The sequence below is a fragment of the Syngnathoides biaculeatus genome, chromosome 12, assembly GCF_019802595.1.
Source record: "Syngnathoides biaculeatus isolate LvHL_M chromosome 12, ASM1980259v1, whole genome shotgun sequence".
In the NCBI taxonomy this organism is placed as follows: Eukaryota; Metazoa; Chordata; class Actinopteri; order Syngnathiformes; family Syngnathidae; genus Syngnathoides; species Syngnathoides biaculeatus.
The window spans coordinates 24,311,486-24,325,557 of NC_084651.1; the positions used below are offsets into that span (position 1 = coordinate 24,311,486).

The window sequence follows — 14,072 nt, forward strand, 5'->3', positions numbered from 1 at the left end:
TTTTGAAATTTTTGAGATGTTGAGATTTTGTTGAGCAGTTTGTGAATACTGCAGAAACCTGCTGCTGAACATACATACTCATCTGCCTGATGAAAGTCTCGTGTAGATGGTTATGGGTGTTGCACAGGATTTCAGTTTTTGTTAATTATGATTTATTTTTTTAGCCCCTCTACACAGTACCTTTATTTACCTTTTTTGTAATCAGTATTTCTGTGAGAATACCTTGCACTTCTTACCATTCCTTGTCCTTGGACTTTGGCCTACCTGCTCTATACAAGTACTCCACCACGCTAAACACCCATTGTGACAGAGTGATCAGAGCAAACAAAGATCCACCGGGAAACATGGCGTCAGCTTGCATGCCATCGCTCTGCTCACCTTCACCATCAGACTACTGAGCAACCCACTCCTTAGCCAATAGGGTCTCATTTCTCTCTGTTCTACTTGTTCTTGTGATAGTTTTTCTGTCCACACATCTGTGTTGCATATTTTACTAAAGTGATTATTTCAATTTTGAAGATTAAGGCTCCAAAAATATATAACATGCTTCCAGATGACAACTCAGACCCTGATTTGGATTCTTCCCGTTCCTCCCCTTAAGGGTTGTCTTGTTCCTCTACATATCTGCTGCCTTTTGCCCTCGCTCATGTTTTCCCCCTCGAACCTTTACTTGGATTCCCACTATAACTAATTGTTTGGAATAATTGTGTGGTGGTAAATGGAGGCACTCATGTAGAGGTGATTGTTGCTTTTTCGCTCTTGTTTGCATCATTTTGCCCCTTGGATGTCTTGTCATGGCATTCCAAACCTGTTTCTTATCTCATGCCATGCCTGTCACTTTACCTCTCATGGTGCAAGTCTGTTCACCCATTAATGTTGGCTCACCTTCTTTCATGCCTGCCCTTATTTCTTTTTCTTTCTTTCCTTGTTTTTTGTTAGTTGGTGTCCCTTAACATTTATTGCCATAAGATGATCAGACTGATGCAGACCTAATTCTGTGTCTGTGGCAGCTCAAGGCCTTTGTTTTGACTCCATGGCAGTTCAAGAGATATGCTCCAGCAATTCTCATTGCAATGATCTGGCCGAAACAGTTGCAACAGTTACCTGTCCACCTTGCAGCAACACATGTCCTGCATTCGCCATTAGCTGCTTTGGCAATGGAAATTTTCCACCCGCCTTTCTTCCCTATGTTGTACATCCTGCTAGCCGTTATTCTGGTGGCCTGTCTGACACCAAAGACACTCACCATACTAATCCTGGTTGGCCAAGTCCTCTTTTTTTTGAATCAGCTTCTAGAAATAATTAGACATGCCTCCTTCTAACCTTTTTTTGGGGGGGATCTGGATACCCAAAGAGGGTTGGAGATGGGGGTTGAGAGAGCAGGGCTCATTATGACAATGTTACGTCAAGTCATTACTAAGGTAATGTTATAATTGGTTTCATGTGTTTGGGCCTTCTAATATTGGAAGTAATGAACTTTCTTCTCAGTAGGGACTTTCCATTTTTGTGAAAAGAAATAGTATTATGGCAAATTCTACATTTTCTGCCATGTGTTTAAGCAAATTAGTTTGAACACATAAGAATGGATGTGTTCTGGAATACATTTGATTCAATAAGTACAGGGTATCACCATGTCATTATATTTTAATATACAGTAGATTCATAGGGGTTTCAGGCGAGGCCCCGTAGCTCAGTGGTTAGAGCACTGGTTTGGAAAACCAGGGGTTGTGGTTTCATATCCCACTGGGGCCTCCACTCCCTGAGAAGCGTCAGGAAGGGCATCCGGCGTAAAAATTGTGCCAAACATATGTGCGTTCATCTGAGATGACACGCTGTGGCGACCCCGAAAGGGACAAGCTGAAAGAAACACACACATAGGGGTTTCAGTAGGATCTCATTTCAATTGTGACATGATATTTGAGCATTTCATAAGTTAAACCACAATGCATGAAAGCATCTTGTGAACTAAAGAAGAGCTTGGTGTCTATCAAAAACACCTTCATTTGATCTCAACAGTGGCCAAAATTAGCTGGCATAGAACCTCCCTGAACTGGGATTTGTTTTGCCTGTATGTGACAGTCTGCTTGCAATCGTTGTCACTACCTGGTTTTGTTTTCTATGGTGGGGAGTCTCTCACATTTCTTTGGTCACTTTTTTCTCAATTTTGGCACTTGTTATTTTTTTCTTTTTATCTTGTCTACTCAGGATCTTTGTTTGCCTTTTGTTTGTTTTTTTTGTTTTTTTGGTAAATATCTTTTGGAAAAAACTTGCACTCCTGCCTTGCCTTGTTCTGTGTCACTAATCTTTTACCTGCACTGCACCACAACAAAACCTAAATTAGAGAAGCCTAGTGAGCCGTGTGAAATTCTGGTTTAAAAAAAAAAAAATTGTGGGGGATATTATTTGAAATTCTGCCTTCTATATCAAAATGTTAAAACACTAATTACTAAGTGAATATAAAAGTGACATCAATACAAATGACGGGTGGGCTCATACATTTGTGAACTATTTAAAAGTACTGTTTATTTAGATCATGGACTTTATATTCGGTGTTGAATTGAAAGCCACTTAAAACCACTGGTATACTCTTTTTTTCCTTTACCTTCACATACTTTTTTATTAATGTAAGATAATACAAAATATGATAAAACATTAAAATGGCTGTGATGGGGTGTGTGAGTGTCTGAGGGAAAACATGTCCAGTGGACCTGACAGAGTATGACGTTGCGCTGTGTTTGATCTTAATCCTGATCTAGCTGTCACCATCTATCACAGAAACAAACACACACGCACGAACACTCTCTTACACAACCACACAAAAACTCTCATATCAGTGGGAGGAGCCAGAGACAGCACCCTAGTGGGGCTTACGAATAATAAACAGAAATAAATTCTGGTACAGGTAAGAATATACAGTACACACATGCGCACGTGCACACACACATACACGCACACTTCCCATATAACCTCGCCCCAGCACTACCTTAAACCTCCTCTTCCTGCAGCCTCCATGTTTATGCATCGCACCCTGTTTCATATGTATCGACCACATCAGTCCCTCTGTTCTCACGGGAACTGATGACACAGGCTGCATTAAGAATGATGGCCCTCTTCCAGATCACTGTTCTGTTGGTGTATTTATACACAAAGGAATTCCTGCTTACTAAAAAAAAAAAAAAAAAAACATACATACTAAGTGAGTGATGTTACAAACATTTCCCTCTGGGACTTAATTATGTAAGCAACCTGACACAAAAGATATGAGAAAAAAATAGTGTCCAGCTCACCAACTGAATAGGACATGAGGATGCAGAAATGTCAAAAAACATACTTGGGATCTGTTGGGATCTTTCTATTTGGAAAACCATGTTTAAAATATACAGTCAACAAATGTCTTCACTGAACTTTTCAGTGCTTTGTTCGGAGGTGTGTATTTACTGTGTAACACGTTCACTAAGGACCCAATTCTCCCTTATGAGTTGATCAAAAAAGTGTGTCCTTTTCTGACTGTGCATATTCTCACATCCATTCAAATTTGTTATTTGCACACCCTCGGATTCTTGGTGGAGCAACCCCAAAATGTTGGCTTTCCGTGTCAAACCTGGCCCTGCAAACAAGCTGTACACCTTGTCCCGAGAACTTAAGCACTTTATTTCTTCTGCACTTCAGAGACTGTCCAGCACCCCAAAAAGGTGAAACATAAAATTGCATATTTTGATGCAGTTTGGCTGCCATTTCCTGGTGACAGCCCAGAGGCAGATGACTCCTTGGCCGGAGGAACCAGCGGCGAAGGACGATCCGGGCGTAGTCTTCCAACGTGGAACGTAGGGTGCACCCTCATCGACCTGGGTAGTCTAAGTGATACAGCGACCGGGTTAATGATTTTGGTGATCGGGAACGCACCAACGTGATGAGACTAAAATTTTAAATTGAGGGTGTTATGTATAATGTGGTTAGCGGCTATGCCCCACAGGTAGGATGTGACCAAGAGTTGAAAGAGAAATTCTGGAAGGAATAGATGAAGTAGTTATGAGCATCCCAGTCAGCGAGAGACTTGTTATTGGTGCAGATTGTAATGGACAAACTGGTAAAGGAAACAGGGGCGATGAAGAAGTGATGGGTAAGTACGGCATCCAGGAAAGGAACTTTGAGGGACAGATGGTGGTGGACTTTGCAAAAAGGATGGAGATGACTGTAGTGAACACTTATTTCCAGAAGAGGGAGGAACATATAGTGACCTACAAGAGCGGAGGTAAAAGCACGCAGGTGGATTATATTTTGTGCAGACGATGTAATCTGAAGGAGGTTACTGACTGTAAAATAGTGGTAGGGGAGAGTGTAGCTCGACAGCATAGGATGGTAATGTGTAGGATGACTCTGGTGGTGGGTAGGAAAATTAAGACAAAGGTAGACCGGAGAACCATGTGGTGGAAGCTGAGAAAGGAAGAATGTTGTGCGGCCTTTCGGAAAGAGGTAAGACAGGCTCTCGATGGACAGCAGAAGCTCCCGGAAGACTGGACAACGACAGCCAAGGTAATCAGAGAGACAGGCAGGAGAGTACTTGGTGTGTCTTTTGGAAGGAAAGGGGAGAAGGAGACTTGGTGGTGGAACCCCAAAATACAAGGAGTCATACAAGGAAAGAGATTAGCGAAGAAGAAGTGGGACACTGAGAGGACTGAGGAGAGGCGAAAGGAGTACATCGAGATGTAACCTAGGGCAAAGGTAGAGGTGGCAAAGGCTAAACAAGAGGCATATCAAGACATGTACACCAGGTTGGACACGAAAGAAGGAGAAAAGGATCTCTACAGGTTGGCCAGACAGAGGGATAGAGATGGGAAGGATGTGCAGCAGGTAAGGGTGATTCAGGATAGAGATGGAAATGTGTTGACTGGTGCCAGTAGTGTGCTAAATAGATGGAAAGAATAGTTTGAGAAATTGATGAATGAAGAAAATCATAGAGAAGGAAGACTTGAAGAGCCAAGTGTGAAGGACCAGGAAGTGGCAATGATTACTAAGGGGGAAGTCAGAAAGGCACTACAAAGGATGAAAAATGGAAAGGCAGTTGGTCCTGATGACATACCGGTAGAGGTATGGAAGCAATTTGGAGAGATGGCTGTGGAGTTTTTGACCAACTTATTCAACAGAATACTAGCGGGCGAAAAGATGCCTGAAGAATGGAGGAAAAGTGTTCTAGTTCCCATTTTTAAGAACAAAGGGGATGTTCAGAGCTGTGGGAACTATAGAGGAATAAAGTTGATGAGCCACACAATGAAGTTATGGGAAAGAGTAGTGGAGGCTAGACTCAGGACAGAAGTAAGTATCTGCGAGCAACAGTATGGTTTCATGCCTAGAAAGAGTACCACAGATGCATTATTTGCCTTGAGGATGCTCGTGGAAAAGTACAGAGAAGGTCAGAAGGAGCTACATTGTGTCTTTGTGGATCTAGAGAAAGCCTATGACAGAGTACCAAGAGAGGAACTGTGGTACTGCATGCGTAAGTCTGGTGTGGCAGAGAAGTATGTTAAAATAGTACAGGACATGTATGATGGCAGCAGAACAATGGTGAGGTGTGCCTTAGGTGTGACAGAGGAATTTAAGGTGGAGGTGGGACTGCATCAGGGATCAGCTCTGAGCCCCTTCCTGTTTGCAGTGGTAATGGATAGGCTGACAGATGAGGTTAGACTGGAATCCCCTTGGACCATGATGTTCGCAGATGATATTGTGATATGCAGTGAAAGCAGGGAGCATGCAGAGGAACAATTAGAAAGATGGAGACATGCACTGGAAAGGAGAGGAATGAAGATTAGCCGAGGTAAAGCAGAATATATGTGCGTGAATGAGAAAAGTGGAGGGGGAAGAGTGAGGCTACAGGGAGAAGAGATAGTGAGGGTGGACGACTTCAAATATTTAGGGTCAACAATCCAGAGCAAGGGTGAGTGTGGTAAGGAAGTGAAGAAACGGGTCCAAGCAGGTTGGAACAGCTGGTGAAAGGTGTCTGGTGTGTTATGTGACAGAAGAGTCTCTGCGAGGATGAAGAGCAAAGTTTACAAAACAGTGGTGAGGCCGGCCATGATGTACGGATTAGAGACAGTGGCACTTGAAGAAACAACAGAAAGCAAAACTGGAGGTGGCAGAAATGAAGATGTTGAGGTTCTCGCTCGGAGTGAGCAGGTTGGATAGGATTAGAAATGAGCTCATTAGAGGGACAGCCAAAGTTGGATGTTTTGCTGACAAGGTTCAAGAGACCAGACTTTGATGGTTTGGACATGTTCAGAGGCGAGAGAGTGAGTATATTGGTGGTAGGGTGCTGAGGATGGAGCTGCCAAGCAAAAAGGGCAAGAGGAAGACCAAAGAGAAGGTTTATGGATGTGGTGAGGGAAGACATGAGGGCAGTTGGGGTTAGAGAGGAAGATGGAGGAGATGGGCTAAGATGGCAAAAGATGGCACGCTGTGGCGACCCCTAACGGGACAAGCCGAAAGAAAAAGAAGAAGAAGAGGAAGGGAACGGACCAAGTTTGCGGGATTCCATCCGCAGAGGAAGATCCTTAGTGGAGAGCCACACTCGCTGCCCCACCCTGAGTTCTGGTGCAGCTCTCCTCTTGCGGTCTGCTGCGGACTTGTAGATATTGCCCATGCGCAGCAGCGTCCTCCGGGCTGCCTCCCAGGTCCGTTTGCAGCACCGTACCACCACCAGGGCCAACAGAACCGCGGAGTCTGCGGCCAATGAGGGAAACAGAGAGGGAGGATAGCCGTGCACAACGTGGAGTGGAGCCATACCTGTTGAGGCGGAGGGTAGGTAGTTGTGGGCGAACTCAACCCATTTGAGGTGCTGGCTCCACGTGCTCTGGTCCCTAGATGCTAAGCAGCGAAGTCCGGTCTCTAGTTCCTGATTTACCCTCTCTGTTTGGCCGTTAGACTCCGGATGATGGCCCGAAGTCAGACTGGCCAAAGCGCCGATGAGGGTGCAAAATTCCTTCCAGAAGCAGGCGCTGAATTGCGGACCTCTGTCCGAGACGATGTCCCGGAGGAACCCGTGGTAGCGGATGACCTCGTCCAACACCAGCTGGGCTGTCTGCTTGGCTGACGGGATCTTCGGAAGTGGCACGAAGTGAACCATCCTGGAGAATCGGTCCACCACAGACAGCACAACTGTGTTACCCCGAGAGGGCAGCAGGCCGGCGACGAAGTCCAACGCGATGTGGGACCACGGGCGGAAAGGGATGGACAGAGGCCGCAACTCACCCACCGGTCGTAAACGGGACGTCTTATTAGCCGCACACACCAGGCAGCCATTGAAAATTCCTTCACGTCTTTGCTGAAGTGGGGCCGAAACAGGGTGCAGGTGTGTGTCGATTAATTGGCTGACCACACCCAACCTGGGGAGGATGCCAGGAGCATGACATAGCCCATAATGTTCACTGGCCGTAATATGTTCCTCTGGCATACAGTACAGTATTATATTGATTGGCAAAAAAAATGTTTAATTAGTTCATTTTTGTTTAATATGAATGTAATTATTACTAATATATTATTATTAATTATTGGGGAAAAAAACGGCATCTGTAATATACATTTTGTATAGGAAATATAATTGCAGGAGAGGAACCGATTGGATAATCCATCTATCCATCCATGAGGGTTGTGGGAGTGCTGGAGCCTATCCCAGCAGTCAACTGGCAGGAGGCAAGGCAAATCGCAGAGCACATAGAAACAAACAGCCGCACTCACAATCACACCGAGGGGCAATATAGAGTGTCCGATTAATTTTGCGTGTTTTTGGGATCTGGGAGGAAACTGGAGTGCCTGGAGAAAAAACCCACACAGGCATGGGGAGAACATGCAAACTCCACACAGGTGGGTCCCGGATTGAACCCGGGACCTAAGAGCTGTGAGTGTGAACGCTTTGCAGCTGAGCAACCGTGCTGAAATTGGATAATAATGACCACATATTTATCTACTTACTATCTACTAAATCCCTGTATGTGTTTGCTTATGTTTTGACTCAACATCACCCATTTATCTTGAAGAAACAAGCACTGAGGATGATCAGCCACTGTCGAGGTGTGGTCGTCAGGCAGCTGAAAGATAGGTTGTCATTGAGGCTTGGTTATCAGGGGGCCGTGGATTAGTTGCTGAAGAGGCATGCTCATCAGGCGACCGGGATCGTCGCTGCCGCGGCATGGTCATCAGGCGGCCAGGGATCGGTCGCCGCCGAGGTGAAGTTGTCAGGCGGCTGGGGGTCGGTCACCACTGAGGCGTGGTCATCAGGCAGCCAGGGTTGGGTCGCCACCGAGGTGTGGTTGTCAGGCAGTCGTGGGTTGGTCGCTGCGAAAACAAGAGTGGGAAGCGGCCGTGGATTGGTCCCGTCGATGCATGGAAGTCAGGCAGCCATGGAGGGGTCGCTGCCGGGACAGGTGGCTGTGGAGGGGTCGCCGCCGAGACGGGCGGCCGTGAAGGTGTCGTCACCAAGCCATGAGCGAGAATCGGCTGCACCTGGGCTTGCCACCAAGGCGTGGACTTGGATCGGTTGTGGCTCAGTCACCACCGAGGCTTGGACGTGGATCGGCTGCAGCTCGGTCACCATCGAGGTGTGGACTTGGATCAGCTGGGGCTCGGCCGCTACCGAGAAGTGGACGTGGTTCGGCTGCGGCTCAGTCGCCACCAAGGCATGGATGAGACTGTGGTTTGGTCACCACAGATGTATGGACGGGAATCAACAGTTGCACGGTCGCCACCAATGCATAGACGGGAATCAACTATTGCTCGGTTGCCACCGATGCATGGACGAGTGTTGGTTGTGAATCTGTCACCGGAGAAGAAACAAGTGGACTCGGCCGGTCGATTAATCCATGCTGAAGCTGGTCCATGAGAACCCAATGTTAGCATTTCTCTGCTCCAATTGCTACTGAATACACCAGAAGAAGGCAGCACAGCCTGCTGCATCTTAAGGGCTGCAAACTCTTCGTCCCTCTGGAACAGAAGCTTTGTGTCAATCGGCTTAGAGTCCGCTGGCTTGGTCGTCGGCGAGGTGTTGGCGGAAGTCAGCTGAGGCTCGGTCACCAGCAAGACGTGGATGGATGTCGGCTGCGGCTTACCTATTGCTGGACCGGAAGCCAGATTCCATTGTGGCTTGGTCTCACGGAAATCTGCTGTGGTTCAGTCGCTGGAGAGGTGTGGACGGGTGCCTGCCGTGGCCGGCGAAACCGCATTTTCCCTGCTGGGTACTGTTCTGGCCACTTCGTTCTGTCATGACATGCTCTAAAAACTTTGCTAGAGAGACACAGAACATCCTAATTAGAGTCCAAAGCCACCTCATCTGGCTCCTTTCAATGCTCCTTTCAATCTGGAGGACCAGTAGCTCTATACTGAGCCCCTGCCAATTGACTGAGCTTCTTGCCCTCTCCTAAGAGAGAACCTGGACAACCTGAGGAAAATCATTTCAGCTGCTTGTATGTGTGATCTTGTTCTTTTTGTCATGACCTACAGCTCATGAACACAGATACCTAAGGGCGGGAACGTAGATGGATCAGTAAAATGAAAGCTTCTCCTTATAGCTTAGCTCTTTCTTCACCACGACGGACCACTACAAAGTGTGCGTCATTAGGGACATTCCACCCATCCACCCATCCATCCATTGCCCGTTCCATTCTCCCCTCACTCATAAACAAGACCCTGAGATACTTGATCTCCTCTGATTTGGCCAGGCTCTAATCCCAGACCTGCAGAGGGCATTGCACTCTTTTCTGACTGATGACCATGTGCTTATTTTCATCCAAACTGCTTCACACTCGGCTGTGAACCACTACTGTGAGAGTTAGAGATAATGGTATGATGAATCAAACAGAACTGCATCAGTTGCAAAAAAAATCTGAGATTCAATACTGAGGCCAAGAAACCGGACCCTTCTACGCCTTAGCTGCATCTACAAATTCTGTCCATAAATGTTATGAACAGAATCGCCAGCCCGAGCACCACCCAACCCTCACCGTAAACCCATACGACTTACAGCCAACAATGCCAACCAGACAAACAGCAACTGGATAGCATGTATCTGGATGTGCAGTACCCCATAATTCCATTGCATCACCACAGGACTCCCCGAGGGATAGAATTGAACGTCTTCTTCAAGTCAGCAAAATGAATGTAGACTGGTTGGACAAATTTCCATGCCCCCTTCAAGGACTCTGCAGAGGATGGACAGCTGGTCCACAGTTGCACGGCCAGGACGAAAATAACACTGCTCATCTAGAATATAAGATTTGACTTCTCAATGGACCCCTCTCTCCAGAACACTTAAATAGACCTTCCCAGGGCTGTGGAGTGTGAGACCCCTGTAGTTGGAACACATCCATTGGTCCCTTTCTTAAAACGTGGGGCCACAACCCCAGTCAGCCAATTCAGCACTGTCCCCGATGTCCATGCGATGTTGAAGAGGGACATCAACCAGGACATCCCCACATCATCCAGACCCTTTTGGAACCCAAGGCAAAGCTCATCCCCCCTTGGGGGGCTTGCCACCGAGGAGCTTTTTAACTACCTTGGTGACACCTACACCAGAGAAGGGGGAGCCTGCCTTAGAGAAAACAGACTCTCCCTCCTCCTGGAAGGTGTGTGAGTTGAATTATGGATGTCTGTGAAGCGTTGTCCCCACAGACTCAAAACATATCGAGTTTAGATCAGCAGTGCCCTATCTCCCCGATACAAAAGTGTTGATGGTGCACTGCTTCCTCTTCCTGGCATGCCAGATGGTCGATCAGAATTTCCTAAAAATCATCAGCATTCTTTTCTCCATGGCCTCTCCAAACTTCTCCCATGTTTTGGAGACCAACAAAGCTGCATTCCATTTGGCCAGCAAATACCATACGCTGCCTCAGGAGTCCCACTAGCCACGAGGACCTGTAGGACTCCTTCTTCAGCTTGATGACATCCCTCATCACTATTGTCCACCAATGGATTCTGGAGTTGTCACTACGACAGTCAGCGACCACCGTACAGCAATAGTTCCTGTCATTTCTGAGAGGTTATATTGTTGGTACCCAGAGCCAGGTTTTTTAGCCAGGGATTGGATCCCCAAGGTCACCTTGGGCCACCAACCAGCTCAGACACCACACGATCTTTAAGGCCCCTCCCACAACTGGTGAGCCCATTGAAGTGAAGACCCACGTTTCCCTTTTGGGCTGTACCTGGCTGGGCCACATGTGCAGCCTGCCACCAGTTCTTCGCCTTCAAGCATCACCTGTAGGCCTGGCTCCAGAGTGGAGCCCCAGTGACCCATGACCATGCAAAGGTAAACATTTGTTAATGTTTATATAGTGTGGAAAAGGGAGGCATCTTGACGGCTGGTCTTGCTGCTAACACCAGGTTTGTGGTAATTAGCAGGTCACGGTCACATAATGGTGAGAAACTATCAGAAAAGATTGGTATATGGCAAAAACTGATGACAAAAAAGGACAGTCCAACATTTGAAAGTATCCAGGAATCGTTGCCTCTTATTTTTTTAGAAGAGAAACAATCTTATCAGCAAGAAAAAAATGTAAACAGAGCCAAAGCAACCAGAGCGAGGGAAAAAGTGTCTGCACTGTATGAAAGCAAGAGGGAATGTAGATATCCTCGCAGGAGAGAGTGTAGGTTTCTTTAGATGTGGCTGACCCTTGCACACAGAGCTGACTGGTTGCATATTCTGATAGCACTGGCAGAGTGTTACTCACATTCTGCCTGGTAACTGTATTCCCTGGAGTTCGTGTCGATAGCATGCCCATATTTGTATTTATTTATTTTTAATCTGTTTCTTGAGAAAATGGTAAAGATAGCTCTAAAAGTGTCCAACTGGACTTTTTGTTTTTAGGGCATCTGAAGAGCACATTGTTGATGATGCTTTCAGGCAGATTCGAGACACTCTGTAATACCGATAATACATAAAAAGTAACATTTTTCCCGAGTTTTTTTGTCTTATTTGTCTCTGTGTGTAAGTATTTGTTTTTCTCTCAAAATCATTTATCACTTAAGCCACTTCCCTCCTTCTCACTACTAGCCCACAACCCAGCAATTATTCTGTGTTTATCAACTCTTTATTATGGTCCCTCGCATCATCATTTACAATGCAAGCATCTGCTCATTGCTGAGCCCAAGCATGGGGCAAATTGCTTTTATAGGGAAAAAAAATAGCGAGTGAGAGAACACACATGGGCACCCTCAGCAGGAACTGCGCACAAATCAAGACATACAGCCCTGGACGATTTAAAATAGTCATTAACACTCCTGAAATAAAGACACAAAACCAAACAAACACTTCACTTCTTCTAATAGAATCAAATGATTATCTGGCCACCATCAACACACTCACAGTGTGTCCCAAAGTTTTACAGCTATATCGTCAAATATGGCCAATTGTCTGTTATATTGATGTACTTTTGTTATGCTTTATGCACATATATTAAAGTATAAAACTACTGTTTTGTAGGTTTTTATCATGTCTTAAAACAATGCAGCCCTATGGGGGCACAAGCCAGTGCAATCTGTAGGCCGGTCCCAAGTTTGAATAAATCCAGAGGGTGCGTCGGGAAGGGCATGCGGCGTAAAACTGTGCCAAACAAATATGAGCGTTCATCTAAAGAATACCATACTGGATAGGTCATGGCCAGGTGACCAACGCCCGCCCCCAGCACCATCAACCTCCAAGGCATCGATGGAAATTCAGTTATTGTGGGTCGAAGAAAAAGAAGACGAGGAAAGCGGATTCATCGGCAGAAGAAGAAGAGGAATGCACAGAGCCTGCAACTGAGTGTAGGGACTTTGAATGTTGGAACTATGACAGGAAAAGCCGAGGAGTTGGTTGACATGATGATTAGGAGAAAGGTTGATATATTGTGCATCCAAGAGAGCAGGTTGAAACATAGTAAGGCTAGAAGTTTAGGAGCAGAGTTCAAATTATTTTACCATGGAGTAGATGGGAAGAGAAATGGAGGAGGCGTTACTTTAAAGTAAGAGCTGGCTTAGAATGTCTTGGAGGTGAAAAGAGTATCAGATCAAGTGATGAGGGTGAATCTTGAAATTGACGGTGTTATGTATAATGTGATCAGAGGCTATGCCCCACAGGTAGGATGTGACCAAGAGTTGAAAGAGAAATACTAGAAGTAACTAGACGAAATTGTAGTGAGCATCCCAGACACAGAGAGTTGAGCTCAGTGCAGATTGTAATGGATATGTTGGTGAAGGAAACAGGGGTGACTGAGAAGTGATGGTTAAGTACAGTATCCAGGAAAGGAATTTTGAAGGACATATAATGGTGGACTTTGCAAAAAGGATGGAAATGGCGGTATTGAACACTTTTTTCCAGAAGAGGCAGGAACATAGAGTGACCTACAAGAGCGGAAGTAGAAGCACGCAGGTGGGTTTTATTTTGTGCAGACGATGTAATCTGAAGGAGATTACTGACTGTAAAGTAGTGGTAGGGGAGAGTGTAACTCGACAGCATAGGATGGTGGTGTGTAGGATGACTCTGGTGTAGGTAGGAAGATTAAGAAGACAAAGGTAGAGCAGAGAACCATGTGGTGGAAGTTGAGAAAGGAAGAATGTTGTGCGGCCTTTCGGAAAGAGGTGAGACAGGCTCTCGATGGACAGGAGAAGCTCCCGGAAGACTGGACTACGACAGCCAAATTAATCAGAGAGACAGGCAGGAGAGTACTTGGTGTGTCTTGTAGTAGGAAAGGGGAGAAGGACACTTGGTGGTGGAACCCCAAAATACGGAAAGTCATACAAGGAAAGAGATTAGCAAAGAAAAAGTGGGAGACTGAGAAGACTGAGGAGAGGCGAAAAGAATACATCGAGATGCGACGTAGGGCAAAGGTAGAGGTGCCGAAGAGGCATATGACAACATGATGTGAGACATAAAAGAAGGAGAAAAGGATCTCTACAGGTTGGCTAGACATAGGGATAGATATGGGAAGGATGTGCAGTGGTTGAGGTTGATTAAGGATAGAGATGGAAATGTGTTGACTGGTGCCAGTAGTGTGCTAAATAGAAGGAAAGAATATTTTGAGAAGTTGATGTATGAAGAACATGAGAGACAAGGA

The 14,072-nt window shown here is 46.0% G+C and overlaps 1 non-coding gene across 1 annotated transcript; it reads left to right on the forward strand.

Moving 5' to 3' along the window:
- The first annotated feature begins 1,679 nt into the window (after window positions 1-1,679).
- trnas-gga (transfer RNA serine (anticodon GGA)) lies at window positions 1,680-1,752 on the forward strand. The gene has a single exon. It is a non-coding gene; the product is annotated as a tRNA-Ser (tRNA).
- Window positions 1,753-14,072: the final 12,320 nt, after the last annotated feature.